At 39.8% G+C, this 25979-nt stretch overlaps 1 long non-coding RNA gene across 1 annotated transcript in view; it reads left to right on the top strand.

Moving 5' to 3' along the window:
- The first annotated feature begins 7491 nt into the window (after window positions 1–7491).
- LOC129033551 (uncharacterized) overlaps window positions 7492–25979 on the top strand; it is a 50351-nt gene continuing 31863 nt past the window's right edge. The window contains exons 1-2 of the long non-coding RNA XR_008501612.2: window positions 7492–7755; window positions 25230–25347. This is a non-coding gene — a long non-coding RNA (uncharacterized LOC129033551). The remainder of the gene's footprint in view (window positions 7756–25229; window positions 25348–25979) is intronic.

Here is a 25979-nt window from a genome sequence, read left to right as displayed (position 1 = left end):
CAGGAGGCCCCAGTCTTGAGGTCTTGTCAAGTGAGGAGGAACAGGATGGAGGACCCACTTAAAGAAGCAGTCTGGTCACGTTTTTGTAGAGCAGCTGTGCTGTGCTGGGGTACCACTTCCTCTCCTGGTTGGCTTGGACTCTCCAAAGCCCGAAGGCTGGAATGGCTAAGTCACCCAAACAGCAAAGATGGCGGCTTGCCCCTCTGCCTCTGGGAGCTCCACCCCAGGAGGTTTTCAAAACTCTGTTGGCTGGAGAACACTGGAGAGGGTGGCTGGAGATCACAAGTTGGGAAGTCTTATGTAGTGAGGAGGAACAGGATCAGGGAACCACTTTAAAAAGCAGTCTGGCCATGTTTTCATAGAGCAGCTGTTCTGTGCTGGGGGATCCCTTCTGCCTCTGGACAGCTTGGACTCTCTGAAGGCTGGAATGGCTGAGTCACCCAAAGAGCAAAGATGGCAGCCCACCCCTCCTCCAGGAAGCCCCTTCTTAGGGAGGTGCAGTGCCACTACTGGTGGCTGGCTGGAACTCCAAGCCAGTGGGACTTATCATGAGAGGAGTAGTGGAAGTGGAGCCTGCAGACTGTTGCTGCTCGGCCCACTCTTTCCTAGGAGTACAGAGGTATAACCTCCTGCTTTGCCAGAGTTGCAGCTGCTCTTGCCAGGAAGCCCAGAGAGTGCAAGTATCTAAAGCTCCCAGGTCTCCATGCATGCCCCTGACTAGAGCAGCTGCATTGCTGAGACTCCACATAGCTCTATGTGTCAGACTAAAGGCTCTGGTGGAGTGGGTTCACAATGGGATCTCCTGACCTGAGGGTTGCAAAGATCAGTGGGAGAAGCATGGGTTCCTGAGGTTGCATATTCAGTCACTGCTTCCCTGGGGAGGCGGGGTTCCCTTGGCTCCATGTTGCTCCTGGCGTGGGGCATCATCTTGTCTTGCTTTTCTCCATGGCCCTGTATGGCATGAGAAATGGTTGGCCCTGTAAGGCATGGCCCTGTATGGCATGGGATGGTTCCCTATGCACCCAAGAAGTTCCTGGAACTCACTGAAAGGGCCAGGCTCAAAGAATCCCTTAGTCACAAATGAGGGACCCAGACAGAATAAATGTCTCCACAGATATTAGTGTGGGAGGATAATGGCTGAGACCAGATGCCTGCTTCCACCAGTATCTTGACCCAATGAAGCCTACCTTCCCCCAATGCCCCTTAGACACAGGAGGATACCCATCTGGATTGAGGAAATTAAGTTTCCACTGCCTGGCAAAATAAGGTCTCAATTAAAAATTTAAGTGAATTATAGAGAATATGGAGAAATAAACTTCGATTTGTAAATGGAAATATAATTCTAATACAGATCTATCTATATCTAAATGCTAGATACAGAGATCTATATCTCTGTATGCTGTATGCTCTGATCTATATGCTATACATAATTAATTTCTCTTTGTCCAGATGAATAGTAAGTGCCATCGGAGTAGGTATATCAGTAAAGGAATGTTTTGGCTAGAATAAAAGAAAACATAGGCTGGGTGTGGTGGCTCACACCTGTAATCCCAACACTTTGGAAGGCTGAGGTGGGCTGATTAGTTGAGTCCAGGAGTTCGAGACCAGCCTGGGCAACATGAGGAAATCCCGTCTCTACAAAAAATACAAAAATTAGCTGGGTGTTGTGGTGCATGCCTGTGGTCCCAGCTACTCAGGAGGCTGAGGCAGGAGAATCACTAAGCCCAGGAGATTGAGGCTGCAGTGAGCCAAGATCACACCACTGCACTCCAACCAGGGCGACAGAGTGAGACCCCATCTAAAAAACAAAAAACAAAAACATGACCCCTAAAACTTAAAGAATTGGAGGTTTTTATTTTTCACATGACAATAAGTTTGGTAGTGGGCAGTTGCTGACTGCTCAATGATGTCAGGGACAACGTCTTTATTGTTTTCTTCACGTCTGTATTATTTTCCCTTGTGGTTGCTCCAATGCTCCATCCATCATACCTGCATTCAAGGCAGAAAGAGAAAGGTCTGGCTGAAGCTGTACTTGTCTCCCTTTATGAGGAAAGTCATGGCTTTTCCAGAAGTCCCCCAGCAGACTTTTCTTTATATCTCATTGGCAAGTACTCAGCACCGTGCACATCTCAAATGGTAATTGAGGATTTAAGGTGAAAATTGAATATAGTTAAAATTGCCCTTGAATAGTTCCTTAGGATTTTGCCATGTTGGAGAGCAGCCTGCTGGAAGCCTACACTTCTTTTAGAAGCCCACACTGTCATTTCTACCACAACGCTGGAACAGATCTTTATTTCAGCAGGTGAACTAGCTAGTATTAGGTGTTGTAGTATTTAAACAGTAGGATTTTTAAACAAAGGGATTACACTCAATGCAGCAAGATACTCTGACTCTGAGAGAAATATGGAACCCCCACCCCAAGCTCATTAAATAAACTGGCAGATAGAAATGACCTCACTATTTAAATTGTTGTCCACATGCTATAAAGCACATGGTGTAGAGGAGTGGTTAAGAGTCTGTCCACTGGAAACAGACTGAAAGCCTGCTCCATCACTGACTAGGTTGTGCTGTGACCTTAGGCAACTTATTTAACCTCTCTGTGGCTCAGTTTCCCATCTGTGAAATGAGGAAAATAATGCAACCAACCTCATAGAGGTTATTGTGAGAAATAAATGAGTTAATAAAGGTAAAGCCCATGTGTCTGACTCATGCTAAATGCTATAGAACGTTTAGGTATTATTATTATTATTGTTCTTGTTATTCCACAGTTGCATATACTCCTGTTAAATATGCACAAGATGCTACTCTAGAGAGGAAAGCATTCAATCAAGATTTGTTGAATTAATAAATAAACTATAATATTTAAAGTATTTCACCCAATATCTGATTAATATTCAACCAACAGTTGTTACTAACACTGCCACTTCAGTGCCTTTGAACCTTAATGATCATGTCTCACGCGAAGGAATGCAGAAATGCACCACAGCTAGGGAGGAAGTACTAGATATTTAAAGGAAAATGAAATTCAATCCTTAATAATGCAAAAATTCATCACAAGGTGACCTGTGTAAATATTAAGGGTTTAAATAATTTGATCCCTCCATGCCTTGGTCAGATGAAAAAGTTGGATTAAGAGAGTTTTAAAAGTGGGTTCCCTAAGGGGTTAATAGGGTCCTTAAATAAATTTGGGAAACCTAGAGGTCAAGTTAAATGAATTACTGTTGTCTCTTTTTTTTTTCTGCTGCATTTATCAGAACCTTGAGGTAAATTTGCCTTATAAATCTCTGAAAGTGTACACAGAATGAAGTACTATACAAACTTGTTTGATGACAGAATCTTTTTTTTTTCCAATTGCTGTGAACATCCTGCAGGTCTCCTGTTCTATCAAATGCTAGATGCCTCTGAGGTACCCCATTCATTCAATTCTAAAATCTTCTGTATGACTAGTGAAGGTCAGTAGGTGGAGGATGCTTTTAACGTATAGTTATATAGTTCAAAAATCCTGAATGGTGCTTTGTAAATATCCACTCTGGGGCTGGAGCTGTTGTTTTCATCTTTGCCTGCGCCTTGTAATCACCTAGGGAGATTTAAAAAATACTGATGCTCAGGGTGCATCCTCAGAGATTCTAATTTAATTGGTCTGGGTGTCACCTGGGCATTAGATTTTTCAAAAGATCCTCAAGTGATTTCTAATGTGCAGCCAGGGTTGAGAACCACTGGGCTAGGAGAAAGAATCTTTGGCTGGGACAGGTGATAACCAGGGTCAGAAATGCAAAAGACCATAGAGTTTGGGATGGGAAATAAAAGGGAAAGACAGAAAGAGGAGACATGAGGTGATGATGATGATTAAAATCTAGTGATGGTGTGGGTGTAAGCTGTGTGAGAGAAGAGATGAGACTGTCTGAGGGGATGGAGGATAGAGTGACCATGGAGAATGGAAGCTATATATAGAGGAGTACTTAGAACACCAACTGGGAAAGATCATACTCCCCTAAAGACAAACACACACAAAAATAATCTCAAAAACGAAAGCAAGCAGCCTGGTCTGAATGGATGGAAGCAGACCATATGAGCCAGAAGATCCACAGCTTCAGGATTGGAGTCACTCCAAGGAGACTTCCCTTAGGCAGAACCCCTAGTGTTAGAAGAAAGTCTTTGATTTACAGCTGAATTGACTGTCTCATGAGAGATCTTCCTTTAGATTTGCCTCAACTGAAGCCAGTGTATAACCTGTTTCCTTCCACCATAGTGAGGTTTATGGGCTGTGACAAAATTTTTCATAATTTATGTGAGTGCTTCCTGCTGGGCCTCCATTGGACCCAGTAAGAAAGGGGAGGAAGCTAGGAGGAAGTGAATGGGGACTGCATTTGCAGCACTCACTCAGCTGTAGGATAGGCTCAACAGGAAACGACCAGATATCCAAATCAGTGTCCAGAAGAGAACAGCAGCTGAAATCCCATCTAGACTGGCCTTGCTGTAAGTGAGTACATCTGATGGGGAACAACATGGCCCCAGATATTTCTAAGCCAAGAAAGGCAAATCTATGCATGCTGTCCCACGTTGCCCACTCTGGCATGCGTGGCAGACATGAAGAATTGATCATGGTGCAATTTTATGATGAGGTTAAGCACAATCTCAGTGCGTTTCTCAACATGGAGCACCAAACAGCTATCACCAAGTGATCAGAGTTAGGACTCAACTCCCCTCCCCATCCTAGGCTGTATGTATGCACAGAGTGCTGTGGGTGGCAGGACTATGGTAGGCAACAAGGTACCATTTATTTATTATTTATTTATTTATTCAATCATCCCCATATAAAAAAGATAAAACCTATGCCTAGCACTGTAGTAGACATTCGGGGATGCAACAGTAAGTAAAACAGGCATGGTCCCTACACATTAAATAAACCGCTAAACAAACATAAATAAACATATTGTAGTGAAAGCTACTGAGAGTTTAGGAAGTTAATAATTAACATGTTCCTCTTCCCCTTATCTTGACTTAGAAACAGCTGAGACAGGCATAGGAGTTAAGGGGATGGAGGTACAATATCACTTTCATTACTAATAAGAAGAATATGGCTTAGGTCTGGCCAACTGGGCTTGTTAATGTGCTACAGCTGAATTGTACTTATCACCCTTCTCTGCATAATCCCAGGCCACAGGAACTGATCTGTCCTGTCAGTCTGCTTGCAGGTGTAGAAGAGTACCGACCAGCAATTTCTTCAAGTGGGAAGGGCCAGGCCACGCATGGTCAGTTCCTTTCCCCAAACCCACCAATAAGAGACGTGGTTGCTCCTCCGCTAGGGGCAAGGCAAGAGGTGAGGAGTGTTACATCAGTGGAAGGCCCCCTATTTGGAAACACAGGGAAAGGGGAATAAGTGATCCATCCTCCTCAACAAGGGTCTTGCCAGGAAAGTAAAGGGCACAATGAGGGATTATAGGAGGGTACTTTTTTTAGGATCTAGATGTCAGGAAGGCTCCTTTGAGTGAGATATATAAAATGAGCCCTAAGCAATTTGGCTCCAGAATCCAACTTATTTGAGGGGGCTAGGTCATGCAGCGTTTGATGTTAAGAAGTTGAGTTTTTTCCTAAGAGCAATGGCACAATTTTGAAGAATTTAAGCAGGGGAGTGAAGTAATCAGCTTTGCATTTTCAAACAGCTATTAACTAGAGGAAGAATTGCCAGAATTAGAAAAAATACATATATAATATGTATTTACACACACACACACACACACACACACATATATATGGTGCCCATACTAAAAAAAAACCTGTCCATTGTTTATCTCTAATTAAAGTTTAACTGAGTGTCCAGTATTTTATTTGGCAACCCTAGAGGAGAAGAAACAGAAAAACCAACTAAGATGTTGTCACAGGTGTTGGTGATAGAGAAGACGACATGCAGTGGGTTCCAGTTCTATATGGAAGTAGACTCTTAGAAATAGATTGATGTGGTAGGAGAGAGAGCCTGGGGTCAAGGGCCATGCAGACTCTGGAGAGCCTCTGGATGGACAGAGCTGCCGGTGCATCCAATGCCACTAAATGAAAATAAAATTAGTTTTAACATCTCAGTCTGTTGCTCTCCTCTTATAAAGTCATGCACCCTATATAGCCATCCTCATGACAACAGCTGTTTATTAACTGATTTCTATATAATGCAGCATTGAAACTAATACTGAGGGAAAGGGCCTTGTGTGCTGCCAAAAGAAGTAGCAAATAAACCATAGTTCTAGCAGTGTTGTGCCTAATATGACATTGCTTGTGACTGAGAAAATTATCGAAAGCCTCTGGGATCAGAAGACAATATAAATTAGTCCACAGATGGGAGGAATGCTGTTCTGGTCTTCTGACTGTGTCCCTTAACTTTTCGGTTATGTAAAATTTTATCAATATAACCTATCTTATCACATCACTGTTGTGAATATCGTGAATTACAAATATAAAACATCTTTTATTAATATTCAGGTATTGTTGTGGACTGAATGTTTGTGTACCCCCACCCCAAATTTATATGCTAAAGCCCTAATGCCCAATGTGATATTATTTAGAGATGGGGACTTTGGGAGGTAATTAGGGTTACATAAATTCATGAGGGTGGGGCCCTCATGGTGGGATTAGTGACCTTGTAAGAAGGGGAGGAAAGATCCTTTGACTGTGCACCCTCTGTTCCCTGCACACACGGGAGAAAGGTGATATGAGGGCATAGTGAGAAGGTGGTCATCTGCAAGCCAGGAATAAACACTCCACCAGAAACCAAATTGACTAGAACCTTGATCTCGGACTTCTCGGCTCCAGAACTGTGCATAAAGAAATTTCTGTGGTTTAAGCCACTTAATCTATAGTATTTTGTTGTGGTAGCCCTAACTGAATAATATACGTACTAATTTTTTTTACAAAAATAATTAGGTATAAAGCAAGCAAGAATGTTAACACCAAAGCAAAAATCTCTTGCTTTACTTAACTGATTATTTATTTAGAGACAGATCTCTGTCTGTCACCCAGGCTGAAGTGCAATAGTGCAAGCATGGCTTACTGCACCCTGGAACTCCTGGGCCCAAGTGATCCTCCCACCTCAACCTCCTAAGTAGCTGGGGCTACAGGCACACGCTACGATGACCAGCTTTTTTTTTTTTTTTAAATTTTTTAAATTTTAGAGGCAGGGTCTTGCTATGTTTCTTAGGCTGGACTTAAACTTTTAACCTCAAGCAATCCTCCCACCTTGGCCTGTGAGTAGCTGGGATTACAGACCCAAGCTAGTGTGCCTGGCTTCTTGCTATTTTCAGTCTGCCAGTGAATTTTCTGAATCTGTAAGCTAGGCCACCTCTAGCATATGTTCTCAAGTCTCCAGTCCTGGAGCAAATTATATTGTGTATATTTCCTTGCCTTTTCCTTTTCTACCTCCCAAACATTTACATTAAGGGCAGCCTTGAGAAGCCAATGTCACAAAAGGTGTGAGTGTGTGAGGAAGAAAGGAGCTTGGTTGCTAGGAAACCGGGGAGCCAGTACAGCCAAACAGCCACTAGGTGCTTAGGGATTATGTGGTTTGTGCTGACTGCATGTATGTGAGTAGCTGCGGCCTTTCTCTTTTAGCACCAACTAGAAATCTGCCACATCCAGACTTCTAGTCTGACTTCAGATATAAAAAGATGCTGAATAATGTAATGACTAGTGAGGCTTTCCATTGCGGTGGTCCCCCCTTATTCACAAGGAATACATTCCAAGACTCCCAATGGATGCATGTAACTGAAGGTAGTATCGAATTTAATATATACTGTTTTTTTCCTATACGTATGTGTCTATGATAAAGTTTAATTTATAAATTAGACACAGTAAGAGGTTAACAACAATAACTAGTAATAAAATGGACCAATTAAAACAATATACTGTAATAAAAGTTATCTGAACATGCTTTCTCTCTCTCTCAAAATATCTTATTGCAGTGTACTCATCTATTTGCAGACCGCTATTGAACGTGGGTAACTGAAACCGTGGAAAGCAAAACCACACAGATAAGGGAGGACTATTGTACAAAAGACAGAAACCCAACTACAGAAAAGAGAATTTGTTATATATAGCAACTGGGAAGTCTGGGAGTGGATACTGCTTCGGTTAGGACTGAATTCAGTAACGTGAATGTCATTAGCTCATTCTTTATCGTACCTGTTTTCCTCTGTGCAATAGTTTCATTCTTACCTATTTTATTTTTCTGACTCTAAGTGGGATCCCTTCAGGCAGTATGGAAGGGATAGTCTGGCTACAGAGCTGTAGGCTCCTATGTTTCCAGGAACCATCTCCAAGTAAAGAAAGAGCTTTTCTTTGCTAGGATTCGTATGTTAAATCCCAGAGAAGGGATCTGATTACTCGGTTGGGTCACAGGCTCTCCTATTGCACTAATTACTATGGCCAGAGTAGCTGGGTACTCTGATTTGCAGCCCCATTAAGAACTGCATGGAATACGGGAGGCAATTCTCCAAAGGAAAATGGGATGTGTTATAGGAAGATGAGAGAATTAACTGGGCAGGTCAAAACAGCAGATATCCACCGAAGTACTTGAAAAGACATCTACACAGTTAGCTCTGACTTTTATTCATATGTAACTTTAATCAAAATTACATATGAAGGATGCCCACTGATGCAGTTTTTAATAAAGAAAAAAATGGAAACAACCCCAGTGTGTATTCATAGAGAAGCAGTAAATTACTGTAAATTCATATAGTATAATACTAAATAGGAATTTAATGACTGACACAGAATGTGGCTTTGATATAAATTAAGGGAAAAAAAAAAGTTGTAAAGCAGTGTTTAAAGTTTAAATTTTTTGTAAAAATGTTATTTCTCTGAATATTGCCCCAAATTGTTAAGAGTAGCTTTCTTGTAGGAAGTTACTATTGGATTCCCTTTTGGTGGGTTATAAACTCCTAAAATGTGATATTTTAGAATGAGCAATATTAATTTTGTAGTTAAACCAATAAAGATTAAATTTTAAAAATTCATTATAAATACTAAAAAAAAGCACAAATATTATCTCCCATTTTGTAGGTTTTCACTTTCTTGATAGTGTCCTTTAAGACACAAATATTTTACATTTCAGTGAAGTCCCATTTATCTATTTTTGCCTTTGTCACTTGTACTTTTGGTGATGTATCTAAGAAACCTCTGCCTACTGGGAGGTCATGAAAATTTCCGCCTTTGTTTTATTCTGAATTTTATAGTTTTAGCTCTTAAATTTAGGTATTCGGCCTATTTTGAGTCAATATTTATATATGGTGTGAGGTACAGGTCTGTGTAGCAAAAAATTTGGCCTCACCCAGAGAGAGGACTAGCCTTTGCCCTCAGCTTCTGAGAGTTGATCTATGTAATACTCAATGGGAGTGTTTTGTTTAGGGTGGCAGCTGGCCACACCAGATCTTAGGGTGAGGCTAGCTACACAAGAAAGACCAAATATGTGATTTAGGGTGGGGACTGGTCATGCTAGAAAGATCAACATGTGATTCAGAGTGTGAGCTTTGGGTCACATGGTGTAAGTCAACTTAGAGACTGAATTCAATCATGTTGGCAGTCTGTCAATCATGTGTACATAATGAAACCCCAATATAAACTCTGGATACTGAAGTTCAGGTGAGCTTCTCTCACTGGCAATATTCTGCATATTGCCACACATTGATGCTGGGAAAGTATACATGCTGACTCCACAGGAAACGGGAAACAGAAGCTTCAGGTTTGGCACCTTCCCAAACTCTGCCCTGTACTTCTTCCTTTTACTAATTTGAATATGCATCCTTTCCCTATAATAAACTGTAACAATCAGTATAACAACTTTCAGTGAAATCCTGTGAGTCCTTATGGAAAATTATGAAAACTGAAAGTGGCTTTGGGAACCTACCAGAATTTGCAGTTGCTGTCAGAAGTGAGGGCCATTTTGTGGATATTGTGCTCTCTAAACTTGTAGTTGGCTCCAAATTATGACAGTTGGTGTCAGAAGAGGGATTCATGGGAACAAACCTGACTCACTGGAGCATGTGGTTTGGGAAGAAAAAGGATGAAAGGGTGGATGTTAATGAACTTTTCATTTCTGGATGGCTACAGAGTCAGCCATGATATGTAACTATAGCTGTGCTATAATCAGTTACTGAAGGTAAAAGTTACCAATGGAATTTTAAAATGATGGACCCAACTCCAAGAAGTTGTCTCACTGGATGCATAAGGAAATGCAGAGTAACAAGAAAAAGAAAAAGAAAAATATACGATCTTTGGTTACTGTTATCTGTCATATCTAAAATGTGAGTAAGAGGTAATGCAAAAATTTTGGGGTAAATCCTAATGCTGGGCAAAGCTTGGATTCCATCTGGTTCAAGTTGCAGCTATTAGCCTGTAGAGCCCCTACCAATGAATATAGTTAAAATAAAAATAAAAGAAAGTGTTTGTGTGGACCCTCATCCTGGGCCTAACTTGGATTCCTTCTGTTCCAAGCTACAGCTGCTAGCCTCAGAACCCCTATGAAAGGAAAAATTATGCTGAAATAACAGATAGGGAAATAGGTTAGAATGATTTATAAGAGAATAGGTACAACAAAGGGGAAAGAAAGGGGCAAATTGGACACAAATTTGGCTAAGCAAAGTGGAAATCTTTAAATGGTCGTTAAGAAATGAGGTGAACAAAGCAAATATTAATGTAGCCAAAACTAAGGCCTTAATGTGGTATTCTCAGAGCTTGGGTGGAGAATGGCAGCCCTGCTGCTCTCCCAATATTGAAAGGCCTAAACAAATCAGATATAGCAGGTGGTGGGGGTGGGCTGGGGTTTCTGGGGGAGGTGGTCAGGGAAACACCTGGTTCCAGGAGTGCCAAAGAAAACAGCACAAATCATCAAGCATCGTTGATGATAGTCGTCTAGTGACCAGTAGAAACAAGGAACCAGGTGGTTTTCAGAGGACAGCACGAAAACCTGTACATAGGCCAGCGGGCTTCTCCCCTGGAGATCATGCAATTTTCCTCCCTCTAGATGCTATCTTGGAGAAGAGAGAAAATAGCCAAGTTGGATCATTTGATTTGACTATTTGACTAGATATTTACTCTTTTTTTTTGAGAGGAAGTCTCACTCTGTCGCCCAGGCTGGAGTGCAGTGGTGAGATCTCGGCTCACTGCAACCTCCGCCTCCTGGGTTCAAGTGATTCTCCTGCCTCAGCCTCCCGAGTAGCTGGGATTACAGGCATGCACCACCACACCCAGCTAATTTTTTGTATTTTTAGTAAAGGCAGGGTTTCACCATGTTGGCCAGGCTGGTCTCGAACTCCTGACCTTATGATTCACCGCCTCAGCCTCCCAAAGTGCTGGGTTTACAGGCATGAGCCACCATGCCTGGCTGATATTTACTCTTTTTACTCCATCATGTCTATACTTGTCTTCTGTATCATTTGAAGAAGGTATTCTGCTGTTTACTGAAAATTGAACAAAGAAAAAACCCCATAGGTAAAAAATTTTTGGTGTTGGTAACCTGAAAAAGGCTGTTTTAAACAGGAAAATTTTGAGATAACTTTAATCAGTGAGTTTAAGATTTTACTCCCTCCACTGGAAAGAACACCTAAGAGGACAATGAGATCAATTCTAGAAACAAAGGAACACTGCATATATATAATCTAGCACATATAAATTATACTGCTTATATTTTGACCTATTTCATGTCAAATATATAAAGCATAGGTGATTTGGTGCAGGAGGGTGAAAAGCGGGCAGGCGGATTATTTGTACCCCTCACCAGAAAATCCCTGTGGCACCTCCAGAGGCAGATAGAAGTGTTTGAAACCCAGTGATCCATCTGGGGAAACTGGTTCTTCAGTCTTTAAGTGACTTTACAATAACACTGCTTAGTTAGTGCAGGAGCCCATACTGGCACCCAGGGACTTAACTTCTAGGACTTTAACAAGGAATAGACCATGTCAACCTCATTCCTTATCAGCAGGTTGGCATTTTCTTCTGAACAAATAATGTATTACATTTTCAGCCAATTGCTTTTGAAATAAGGGCTTTCTGTTGATCTAATGTTCATTATGAGGTCTAGTTCCAAGATTCTTTTTGCTCATTTTATCATGTTGCCTCTTCTCTTTCAGCTTCTAGACAGAAATTTTTTACTATGGATATACAGATCTAACATTGTGTCTCAGGGGTTTTCAACCTTGTTACTCTTGACATTTGGACCAGATATTTCTTTGTGAGGTGAGAGGGCTGTCCTCTGCATTCTAAGATGTTTAGTAACATCCTGGCCTTTACTCACTGCATTCCAGGAGGACTATCACCCCACCTCCACCCCAGTTGAGACAAAAAAAAAATCCTCTATATATTGCCAAACGTCCCCTGGGGAGACAAAATTACCCATATTTGAGAACCACTGCTCTTTCATTATGATATAAACTGATTCCAAGATACTCCTCTGGTGTACCCACTCCTGACTGATCTCCAGCCTAATCACTGTGGATGAATACTCTCCAACGATGAGGGGTACTGGAGGAAAGGACTGTGTATTCACGATTCATTACTCCCCTCCCCAACGGTGAATTAGTAACACTCTTGGTTCAGGCTGCTTCACTTCTGTAAGGATGAGTAAATTTGTTGAGAAACAAATTATTCAATGATACTTGTTAAAGCATGGTAAGGAAGACTTCAATTCAAGACCATTACAATAGGTGTGAGGACAATTAAAATGGGGTCTTGCAGTCAGGGAGAGAGATTGGACTCAACTCTGAATATGGAAAGGAGAAATTTACAGCCAAGGAGCAGGGTGAGGGTCAGTGGATGGAAAATTACTAAGGGAGATTCTGGCTAAACCGACCCAACAGGATTCTTGCTGAAGACAGGCCAGGGAGATCAGACATCACCTGGGGGATGATGGAGGATGTGTAACATAATCAGATATCAAGGATAATCAGATATTGAAGATGGAGGGTTCTGGCTAAACTCACTTAGCAGGGCCCTTTGCTAAAGCTGGATTTTACAAGTAAGTGCACAGATGGGCCCTGGGAGAAGGTCCAGAATCCTGAGTAAAGTTTGGCCAAGAGAAGACTCTTTATCACATTTCAGATGAATCTATCATGAAACAATTAGTGTCTCTGCTGATATTATACAAAATATAAAGAAAGAATATATAGAAAGAGCTGGACATCAGCCTGAGGATATTGTTGAATCTTATTGTTCAAGTCATGTTGATGTGGGTTTGTTTTTTTTTTTAAACTTGGAGTTAAAAGAATTCTTACTAATGAAATTAGGCAGCTTAAATGAATTCATTTTGAATAATTAAGGTTTTCACTACTCAATCAGGTCTAATAGCATGATTTTCCAAAGAGTGAATCATACTTAAAGATAATCAGATATGTTCTCACCAGTTCAAGACAGTCTGAGAGGTAAACTTAGCCCAGAGAAGAAGAGATGGGGTTAGAGTCCATAGGGCAAAGTCTTCTTATTCTCAGTCTGTTTGTTTGTTCCCTAGATCATATTGTTAAGCTTGGAGTTCTGGAAAACACTTAGTCTGAACTTACCCATCTCAAATAATTCTTCTACTGTGTCTCCCTCCTTTAATATACATTAGCTTTTATTCATTCCTTAATTAAGAAAATATTAATTGAGTGTGTGCAATGGGTCAGCCTCTGCCCTGGGGCCACAGATGCAGAGGTGAGAAAGAAACACATGGCCCCAGCTCTCACAAAGTGTGTGGATGAGAACCAAGAAGATGAAGGTGGAATGGAGGAATGACATTAACAAATTTTTTTAATTGTGGTAAAATATACATAACATAAAATTTACAATTTTAACAATTTTTTCTTTTTTTAAATTATACTTTAAGTTCTGGGATACATGTGCAGAATGTGCAGGTTTGTTACATAGGTATACATGTGCCATGGTGGTTTGCTGCACCCATCAACCCATCATCTACATTAGGTATTTCTCCTAATGCTATCCTTCCCCTATTCCCCCACCTCACAACAGGCCCCGGTGTGTGATGTTCCCCTCCCTGTGCCCATGTGTTCTTGTTCAACTCCCATTTATGAGTGAGAACATGTGGTGTTTGGTTTCCTGTTCTTGTGTTAGTTTGCTGAGGATGATGGTTTCTAGCTTCATCCATGTCCCTGCAAAGGACACGAACTCATTCTTTTTTATGGCTGCATAGTATTCCATGGTGTATATGTACCACATTTTCTTTATCCAGTCTATCACTGATGGGCACTTGGATTGGTTCCAAGTCTTTGCTATTGTGAACAGTGCTGCAATAAACATATGTGTGCATGTGTCTTTATAGTAGAATGATTTATAATCCTTTGGGTATATACCGAGTAATGGGCTTGCTGGGTCAAATGGTATTTCTGGTTCTAAATCCTTGAGGAATTGCCACATTGTCTTCCACAATGGTTGAACTAATTTACACTCCCACCACTCCCTTTTTCTCTAGATTCCTCCTCTCTGGGAAGGGCATCTCTGAAAGAAAGGCAGCAGTCCCAGTCAGGGGCTTATGGATAAAACTCCCATCTCCCTGGGACAGAGCACCTGGGGGAAGGGGCGGCTGTGGGCACAGCTTCAGCTGACTTAAATGTTCCTGCCTGCCAGCTCTGAAGAGAGCAGCGGAACTCCTAGCACAGCGCTTGAGCTCTGTGAAGGGACAGATTGCCTCCTCAAGTGGGTCCCTGACCCCTGTGCCTCCTGACTGGGAGACACCTCCCAGGAGGGGTCGAAAGATACCTCATACAGGAGAGCTCCAGCTGGCATCTGGCAGGTGCCCCTCTGGAACAAAGCTTCCAGAGGAAGGGATAGGCAGCAATCTTTGCTGTTTTGCAGCCTCCACTGGTGATACCCAGGCAAACAGGGTCTGGAATGGACCTCCAGCAAACTCCAGCAGACCGGCAGCAGAGGGGCCTGACTGTTAGAAGGAAAACTAACAAACAGAAAGGAATAGCATCAACATCAACAAAAAGGATGTTCACACAGAAACCCCATCTGAAGGTCACCAACATCAAAGACCAAAGGTAGATAAATCCACGGAGATGAGAAAAAAACGTGTAAAAAGGCTGAAAATTCCAAAAACCAGAACACCTCTTCTCCTCCAAAGGATCACAACTCCTTGCCAGCAAGGGAACAAAACTGGACAGAGAATGAGATTGACAAATTGACAGAAGTAGGCTTCAGATGGTGGGTAATAACAAATTCTTCTGAGCTAAAGGAGCATGTTCTAACCCAATGCAAGGAAGCTAAGAACCTTGAAAAAAGGTTAGAGGAATTGCTAACTAGAATAACCAGTTTAGAGAAGAACAAAAATGACCTGATGGAGCTGAAAAACACAGCACAAGAACTTTGTGAAGCGTACACAAGTATCAATAGCTGAAATGATGAAGCAGAAGAAGGATATCAGAGATTGAAGATCAACTTAATGAAATAAAGTGTGAAGAAAAGATTAGAGAAAAAAGAATGAAAAGTAACGAACAAAGCCTCTAAGAAATATGGGACCATGTGAAAAGACCAAACCTAAATTTGATTGGTATAACTGAAAGTGAAAGAGAGAATGGAGCCAAGTTGGAAAACACTCTTCAGGATATTATCCAGAACTTCCCCAACCTAGCAAGGCAGGCGAACATTCAAATTCAGGGAATACAGAGAACACCACAAAGATACTCCTTAAGAAGACCAACCTCGAGACACATAATCGTCAGATTCACCAAGGTTGAAATGAAGGAAAACATGTTAAGGGCAGACAGAGAGAAAGGTCAGGTTACTCACAAAGGGAAACCCATCAGACTAACAGTGGATCTCTCTGCAGAAACCCTACAAGTCAGAAGAGAGTGGGGGCCAATATTCAACATTCTTAAAGCAAAAAATTTTCAACCCAGAATTTCATATCCAGCCAAATTAAGCTTCATAAGTGAAGGAGAAATAAAATCCTTTACAGACAACCAAATCCTGAGAAATTTTGTCACCACCAGGCCTGCCTTCAAAGAGCTCCTGAAGGAAGCACTAAATATGGAAAGGAAAAACTGGTACCAAATTGTAAAGACCATCAACACTATGAAGAAACTGCATCAACTAACGGGCAAAATAACCAGCTAGCATCATAATGACAGAATCAGATTCACACATAACAATATTAACCTTAAATGTAAATGGGCTAAATGCCCCAATTAAAAGATAAAGACTGGCAAATTTGATAAAGAGTCAAGACCCATTGGTGTGCTGTATTCAGGAGACTCATCTCACATGCAAAGACACACATAGGCTCAAAATAAAGGGATGGAGGAATATTTACCAAGCAAATGGAAAGCAAAAAAAAAAAAAAAAAGCAGGGATTGCAATCGTAGTCCCTGGTAAAATAGACTTTAAACTAACAAAGATCAAAAATGACAAAGAAGGGCATTATATAACGGTAAAGGAATCAATGCAACAAGAAGAGCTAACTATCCTAAATATATATGCACCCAATGCAGGAGCACCCAGATTCACAAAGCAAGTTCTTACAGACCTACAAAGAGCCTTAGACTCCCACACAATAGTAGTGGGAGACTTTAACACCCCATTGTCAATATTAGACAGATCAATGAGACAGAAAATTAACAAGGATATTCAGGAGTTGAACTCAGCTCTGGACCAAGTGGACCTAACAGACGTCTACAGAACTCTTCACCCCAGATCAACAGAATATACATTCTTCTCAGCACCACATGGCACTTATTCTAAAATTGACCACATAATTGGAAGTAAAACACTCCTCAGCAAATGCAAAAGAATGGAAACCATAACAAACAGTCCCTTGGACCATAGTGCAATCAAATTAGAACTCAGGGTTAAGAAACTCACTCAAAATCACACAACTACATGAAAACCGAACAACCTGCTTCTGAATGACAGCTGGGTAAATAATGAAATTAGGGAGGAAATAAAGAAGTTCTTTGAAGCCAATGAAAACAAAGAGACAATGTACCAGAATCTCTGACACACAGCTAAAGCAGTATTAAGAGGGAAATTTATAACACTAAATGCCCACATCAGACAGTGGGAAAGATCTAAAATTGACACCTTAACATGACAATTAAAAGAACTAGAGAAGCAAGAGCAAACAAATTCAAAAACTAGCAGAAGACAAGAAATAAGATCAGAATACAACTGAAGGAGACAGAGACACAAAAAACCCTTCAAAAAATCAATGAACCCAAGAGCTGGTTTTTTGGAAAGATTAACAAAATAGATAGACCACTAGCCAGACTAATAAAGAAGAAAAGAGAGAAGAATCAAATAGACACAATAAAAAAATGATAAAGGGGATATCACCACTGATCCCACAGAAATACAAACTACCATCAGAGAATACTATAAAAACCTCTCTGCAAATAAACTAGAAAATCTAGAAGAAATGGATAAATTCCTGGACACATACACCCTCCCAAGACTAAACAAGGAAGAAGTCAAATTCCTGAATGGACCAATAACAAGTTCTGAAATTGAGGCAGTAATTAAAAGCCTACCAACCAAAACAAAAAACAAAACAAACAAACGAACAAAAAAACAAAAAACAAACCAACAAAAAAACAACCCAGGAACAGGTGGATTCACAGCCAAATTCTACTAGAGGTACAAAGAGGATATGATACCATTCCTTCTGAAACTATTCCAAACAATAGAAAAAGAGGGACTTCTCCCTAACTCATTTTAAGAGGCCAGTATCATCCTGATACCAAAACCTGGCAGAGACACAATGAAAAAAGAAAATTTCAGGCCAATAGCCCTGATGAACATTGATGCAAAAATCTTCAATAAAATACTGGCAAACTGAATCCAGCAGCACATCAAAAAGCTTGTCTACCATGATCAAGTCGACTTCATCCTTGGGTTGCAAGGCTGGTTCAACAAATGCAAATCAATAAATGTAATCCCTCACATAAACAGAACCAACGACAAAAACCACATGATTATCTCAATAGATGCAGAAAAGACCTTTGATAAAATTCAACACCCCTTCATGATAAAGACACTCAATAAACTAGGTATTGATAGACCATTTCTCAAAATAATAAGAGCTATTTGTGACAAACCCACAGCCAATATACTGAATGGGCAAAAACTAGAAGCATTCTCTTTGAAAACCAGCACAAGACAAGGATGCCATCTCTCACCATTCCTATTCAACGTAGCATTCGAAGTTCTGGCCAGGGTAATCAGGCAAGAGAAAGAAATAAAGGATATTCAAATAGGAATTGAGAAAGTCAAATTGTCTCTGTTTGCAGATGACATGATTGCATATTTAGAAAACCCCATCTTCTCAGCCCCAAAACTCTTTAAGCTGATAAGCAACTTCAACAAAGTCTCAGGATACAAAGTCAGTGTGCAAAAATCACAAGCATTCCTATACACCAGTAATAGACAACCATAGAGCCAAATCATGAGTGAACTCCCATTCACCACTGCTACAAAGTAAATAAAATACCTAGGACTACAACTTACAAGGGACGTGTAGAACCTCTTCGAGGAGAACTACAAACCACTACTCAAGGAAATAAGAGAGGACACAAACAAATGGAAAAACATTCCATGCTCATGGATAGGAAGAATCAATATAGTGCAAATGGCCATACTACCCAAAGTAATTTATAGATTCAATGTTATTCTCATCAAGCTATCATTGACTTTCTTTGCAGAATTAGAAAAAACTATAAATTTCATATGGAACTAAAAAAGAACCCATAGAGCCAAGACAATCCTAAGCAAAAAGAACAAAGCTGGAAGCATCATGCTACCTGACTTCAAACTATACTACAAGGCTACAGTAACCAAAACAGCATGGTACTGGTACCAAAACATATATAGAGCAGTGGAACAGAAGAGAGACCTCAGAAATAACACCACACATCTACAACCATCTGATCTTTGACAAACCTGACAAAAACAAGCAATAGGGAAAGGATTCTCTATGTAATAAATTGTGCTGGGAAAACTGGCTAGCCATATGCAGAAAATAGAAACTGGACACCTTCCTTACACCTTATATAAAAATTAACTCAAGATTGATTAAAGACTTAAACATAAAACCTAAAACCATAAAAACCCTAGAAGAAAACCTACGGAATACCATTCAGGACATAGGCATGGGCAAAGACTTCATGACTAAAACACCAAAAGCAATTGCAACAAAAGCCAAAATTGACAAATGGGATCTAATTAAACTAAAGAGATTCTGCACAGCAAAAGAAACTATCATCAGAGTGAACAGGCAACCTACAGAGTGGGAGAAAATTTTTGCAATCTATTCATCTGACAAAGTCTAATATTCAGAATCTACAAGGAACTTAAATAAATTTACAGGAAAAAAACAACCCCACCAAAAGTGGGCAAAGGATATGAACAGACACTTCTCAAAAAAAGACATTTATACAGCCAACAAACATATGGAAAAAAGCTCATCATCACTGGTCATTAGAGAAATGCAAATCAAAACCACAATGAGATACCATCTCACACCAGTTAGAATGGCGATCATTAAGAAGTCAGGAAACAACGGATGCTGGCAAGGATGTGGAGAAATAGAAACTCTTTTACACTGTTGGTGGGAGTGTAAATTAGTTCAACCATTGTGGAATACAGTGTGGCAATTCCTCAAGGATCTAGAACCAGAAATACCATTTGACCCAGCAAGCCCATTACTGGGTATATACCCAAAGGATTATAAATCATTCCACTATAAAGACACATGCACACATATGTTTATTGCAACATTATTTACAATAGCAAAGACTTGGAACCAACCCAAATGCCCATCAATGATGGAGTGGATAAAGAAAATGTGGTACATATACACCATGGAATACTATGCAGCCATAAAAAAGAATGAGTTCATGTCCTTTGCAGGGACATGGATGAAGCTGGAAACCATCATTTTCAGCAAACTAACACAGGAACAGAAAATCAAGCGCTACTGTGTTCTCACTCATAAGTGGGAGTTGAACAATGAGAACACATGGACATAGGGAGGGGAACATCACACACTGGGGCCTGTCGTGGGGTAGGGGGCAAGGGGAGAGATAGCATTAGGATAAATACCTAATGCATGTGGGGCTTAAAACCTAGAAGATGGGTTGATAGGTGCAGCAAACCACCATGGCACATGTATAACTATGTAACAAATCTGGACATTCTACACATGTATCCCAGAACTTAAAATAAAATTAAAAAAAAAAAAAGAAATGGAATTTCTGGATTATATGGCAATTCTTTCATTTTTTGAGGAACTACCACACTGTTTTCCATAGCCACTGCACAATGGTTTTACATTCCCACCAGCAATGCACAAGGGCTCTAATTTCTCCACATTCTTTTCAACACTTATTTTCTGTTTTTTACATAATAGCCATCCTGGTGGAAGTGAAGTGATATTTTATTGTGGTTTTGGTTTGCATTTCCCTGGTGAGTAGTGATATTGAGAATCTTTTTGTGTGCTTATTGGCCATTTGTATAATTTCTTTGGAGAAATGTCTATTCACATCTTTGGGAGGATCAACGTTTTAACTCATGCTTACTTTTTTTTTTTCTTTTTATTATTATTATTATTATTATACTTTAGGCTCTATGGTACATGTGTGCAACGTGCAGGTAAGTTACATATGTATACATGTGCCATGCTGGTGCGCTGCACCCACCAACTCGTCATATAGCATTAGGTATATCTCCCAGTGCTATCCCTCCCCCCTCCCCCCACCCCACAACAGTCCCCGAAGTGTGATGTTCTCCTTCCTGGTCCATGTGTTCTCATTGTTCAATTCCCACCTATGAGTGAGAATATGCGGTGTTTGGTTTTTTGTTCTTGCGATAGTTTACTGAGAATGATGATTTCCAATTTCATCCATGTCCCTACAAAGGACATGAACTCATCATTTTTTATGGCTGCATAGTATTCCATGGTGTTTGCAGATGACATGATAGTATATCTAGAAAACCCCATTGTCTCAGCCCAAAATCTCCTTAAGCTGATAAGCAACTTCAGCAAAGTCTCAGGATACAAAATCAATGTACAAAAATCACAAGCATTCTTACACATCAATAACAGACAAACAGAGAGCCAAATCATGAGTGAACTCCCATTCACAATTGCTTCAAAGAGAATAAAATACCTAGGAATCCAACTTACAAGGGATGTGAAGGACCTCCTCAAGGAGAACTACAAACCACTGCTCAAGGAAATAAAAGAGGATACAAACAAATGGAAGAACATTCCATGCTCATGGGTAGGAAGAATCAATATCATGAAAATGGCCATCCTTCCCAAGGTAATTTACAGATTCAATGCCATCCCCATCAAGTTACCAATGACTTTCTTCACAGAATTGGAAAAAACTACTTTAAAGTTCATATGGAACCAAAAAAGAGCCCGCATCGCCAAGTCAATCCTAAGCCAAAAGAACAAAGCTGGAGGCATCACACTACCTGACTTCAAACTATACTACAAGGCTACAGTAACCAAAACAGCATGGTACTTGTACCAAAACAGAGATATAGATCAATGGAACAGAACAGAGCCGTCAGAAATAATGCCACATATCTACAACTATCTGATCTTTGACAAACCTGACAAAAACAAGAAATGGGGAAAGGATTCCCTATTTAATAAATGGTGCTGGGAAAACTGGCTAGCCATATGCAGAAAGCTGAAACTGGATCCCTTCCTTACACCTTATACAAAAATCAATTCAAGATGGATTAAAGACTTAAATGTTAGACCTAAAACCATAAAAACCCTAGAAGAAAACCTAGGCATTACCATTCAGGACATAGGCATGGGCAAGGACTTCATGTCTAAAACACCAAAAGCAATGGCAACAAAAGCCAAAACTGACAAATGGGATCTAATTAAACTAAAGAGCTTCTGCACAGCAAAGGAAACTACCATCAGAGTGAACAGGCAACCTACAAAATGGGAGAAAATTTTCACAACCTACTCATCTGACAAAGGGCTAATATCCAGAATCTACAATGAACTCCAACAAATTTACAAGAAAAAAACAAACAACCCCATCAAAAAGTGGGTGAAGGACATGAACAGACACTTCTCAAAAGAAGACATTTATGCAGCCAAAAAACACATGAAAAAATGCTCACCATCACTGGCCATCAGAGAAATGCAAATCAAAACCACAATGAGATACCATCTCACACCAGTTAGAATGGCAATCATTAAAAAGTCAGGAAACAACAGGTGCTGGAGAGGATGTGGAGAAATAGGAACAGTTTTACACTGTTGGTGGGACTGTAAACTAGTTCAACCCTTGTGGAAGTCAGTGTGGCAATTCCTCAGGGATCTAGAACTAGAAATTCCATTTGACCCAGCCATCCCATTACTGGGTATATACCCAAAGGACTATAAATCATGCTGCTATAAAGACACATGCACACGTATGTTTATTGCGGCATTATTCACAATAGCAAAGACTTGGAACCAACCCAAATGTCCAACAATGATAGACTGGATTAAGAAAATGTGGCACATATACATCATGCTTACTTTTAAGCTCTATAACTTTACACACCAGCACCCTGTGTGTTAATTTTAATACAGACTTAGGTTGCCTTTTAGAAAATTTTGGTATAGTAGAGAAGTTTCTCTAGCTCTGCATCCTTGATTATTACCATCTTATTCTAGGCTAAGAACAAATGTAACAAGAAATTGTCTGTGCCCACACAAGGACTCAAGTGCAATGGAAACTTTATGGGGCTGATTGTTCTTCAGTTCAGGGAGTTCTTCCAGACCAGGCCCACCTACAGCCACTCTTAACTTCCTGGACTCCTAGCTCCCCTGGGATCCTCATATGCTTGACCTTGAAGCTTACCTCCCACCTTTTGTTTGACCCATTAAGATTTATTAATCTGACTCCAAATATTTTCCTCATTTTCATTGAGGTAGAAACTCTATCAGATCCAGTTAGTGGGAAGTATTCTTGGGCTCTAAATAGCATACTGCAGCCAGGAGTTGTTGAACTCCTGTGTCCAGCATGGGGCCCTGGAAGGCCACTTGCACAGATAAAGTATGATTAAAATGGTTGGAGTGGTGGGTGGTGGATGGGACAGATTACTTAGACAGGGTTGCTGTAGACTTTTCTGTGGACTCTTACTCCATTTGGGGAGAAAGATTGAGCAGAAATGTCACATCTACTCAGACTAGTCAACTACCCAGCATTTGTGGCTCAATGTTCTTTCTCTTGCCATATCTGTTCTTATTACAGCATTATGCCCAAGTATTAAAGATATTTCCAAAGCATCTCAAATTTCTTTTAATAAATTACTCGATTTTCTAAGTGCTTTTGCAATGTTGTGTTATTTTTAGCAAATATACCCTCTTGGGTTTTTTCATACATGTTGACAATATGCTTTGAAAAGAAAGATAAAAATTCCTTGCTTAATGAGCATTACGTTTGTTTTTCCAGGATTGCCTCTTGGGAGAATTTTTACCCATATTTGCAATTTTCTTCAATAATAGGGAAACAGTACTTGAACTTTTCAGCTCATCTTAATGTGGGTACACTTTCTAAAAAAAAATATTGATGGCATAAGCCATTGGATGTTTCCTTTTTCACTTTGTGAAAGCTTGTATGGCAGTCATTTAGCTTTTCTAGCTAATAGACCCAGCTGGGGTCCCAGCCTGCAGAGCCAGCATCAACTCACAGACATGAGAAAGAGCCAGCTTTCATGTGATTCCACTCCCAGGCTTTAGGCCACCCAGGTGATGACCTGAGGCAGAATTGAGGTGTTTCCATTGAACCTAGCCTTAACTGTAGATTTAGGAGCTAAATAGTGATTGTTGTTGTTTTAAGCCACTAAGTTCTGGGTACTTTGCTACGCAACAATAAATAACCAATGAAGTGACACATATGACTTCTGCTCACTGTTCATTGCCTGTGACTAGTCACATTGCCCTGCCTAATTGCAGGAGTCTGAGAAGTACACATTTCTTAGTGCTTAGGGAGGAGAGGACAACCTGACATTGGTGAGCATTAGTAATGCGTGCAACAATGACTTTGTTTTCAATTATTTAGAACATTTTTTTCTGATTATAAAGACAATATGTGGTCACAATGGAAAATTTGGAAAATATAAAATGGTATAAAGAACAAAGTGCAAATCACCCAAATGCCACTATCTAGAATTGATGATCACTGCTTCCTGTCATTTTCCTCTGTTTACATTTAAAAAACAAAATCAGAATCATTCACTTTTAAATTTTGACTTTTTTACATTAAAAGCACTTACGTGTTCCTGACATTAAACATTTATTTTGTGCTAAAATATGTATAATAGCCAGGTGCAGTGGTGCCTGCCTGTAGTCTCAGCTATTCAGAAGGCTGAGGTGAGACAATCACTTGAGCCCAAGAATTCAAGGCCAGCCTAGGCAACATAGTGAGACCTATTTGTTTGTTTCTTTCTTTCTCTTTTTTTTTTTTTTTTTTTTTTTTTTTTCGAGACAGGGTCTTACTCTGCCACCCAGGCTGGAGTGCAGTGGCACAATTATAGCTCATTGCAACCTTGGACTCCTGGGCTCAAGTGATCCTTCCTCTTCTGCCTCCCCAGTAACTGGAATTACAGGTATACACCACCACACCTGGCTAATTTTAAAAAATTTATAGTAGAGACGAAGTCTTGCTATGTTGCCCAGGCTGGCCATCTCTTTAAAAAATAAATAAATAAATAAATAAATAAATAAATAAATAAAAAATTTTAAATGTACAACATAAGATTCACCATTTTAAAGTGTACAATTCAAAGCCATCTAACACACTCATAATGTTATACAACCATCATCTCTATCTACTTCCAAAACATTTTCATCACCCCTAAAGGAAATTCTGTGCCCATTAAACCTTATTCCCCAATTTTTTCCCTTTTCTCTAGCAACCACGAAACTTATTTATGTCTCTATGGATTTGCCTACAGGAGACATTTCATATGAATGAATCATATAATGTGTGGCCTTTTTGTGACTGGGTTATTTCACTTAGCATAATGTTTTCAAGGGATATCTATGTCATAGCCTGTATCAGTACTTCATTCCATTTTAAGGCTGAATAATATTTCATTGTATGGTTGTACCACATTTTGTTTATCCACTCATTATTTGATGGACATTTGGGTTGTTTCTGCTTTTTGACTATTGTGGATACTGCTGCTGTGAACATTCATGTGTAAGTTTTTGTCTGAACATCTGTTTTCAATTCTTTTAGGTATACGGCTAGGAGCAGAATTGCTGAATCATCTGGTAATTCTACGTTTAACTTATTGAAGAACTGCCAAATTGTTTTCTACAGTGAGTCCACCATTTTACATTTCCACTAGCAATGTGTGAGTGTTCCAATTTCTCCACATCCTTTCCACCACTTGTTATTGTCTATTTTGTTGAATATAGTTATCTTGGTAGAGATGAAATGATAACTCTTTATAGTTTTAATTTGCATTTTCCTAACCAGTAATGGCATTGAATGTCTTTCCATGTGTTTGTTGGCCATTTGTATATCTTCTTTAGAGAAATGTCAAATTCAAGTCTTGTCTTTTTTAAAATTGGGTAGTTTTGTTGTTGCTGTTGAATTTACATATTCTGGATATTAAACCCTTATCAGATATAAGATTTGTAAATATTTTCTCCTAGTCTATGGGCTGTCTTTTCACTCTCTTGACAGTGTCCTTTGATACACAAAAGCTTTTAATTTTATGAAGCCCAACTTACCTATTTTTTCTTTTGTTGCTTATCATTTGGTCTCATATCTAAGAAATCATTGCCAAATCTAAGGTCATGGAGATGTACAACTAAGTTTTCTCCTAAGAGTTTTATAGTTTTAACTGTTATATTTAGTTCTTTGATCCATTTGCAGTTGATTTTTGTATGGCATGAGGTGAGTCCAACTCCATTCCTTTGCATGTGGCAATCCCGTTGTCCCTGCATCATTTGTTGAATAATGTTAAGCGCTTTTTGAAAA

This window comes from Pongo pygmaeus, chromosome 2 (genome assembly GCF_028885625.2).
Source record: "Pongo pygmaeus isolate AG05252 chromosome 2, NHGRI_mPonPyg2-v2.0_pri, whole genome shotgun sequence".
Lineage (NCBI taxonomy): Eukaryota > Metazoa > Chordata > Mammalia > Primates > Hominidae > Pongo > Pongo pygmaeus.
The sequence above is the reverse complement of the archived record's forward strand: the minus strand, read 5'-3'. Positions and strand labels throughout refer to the sequence as shown.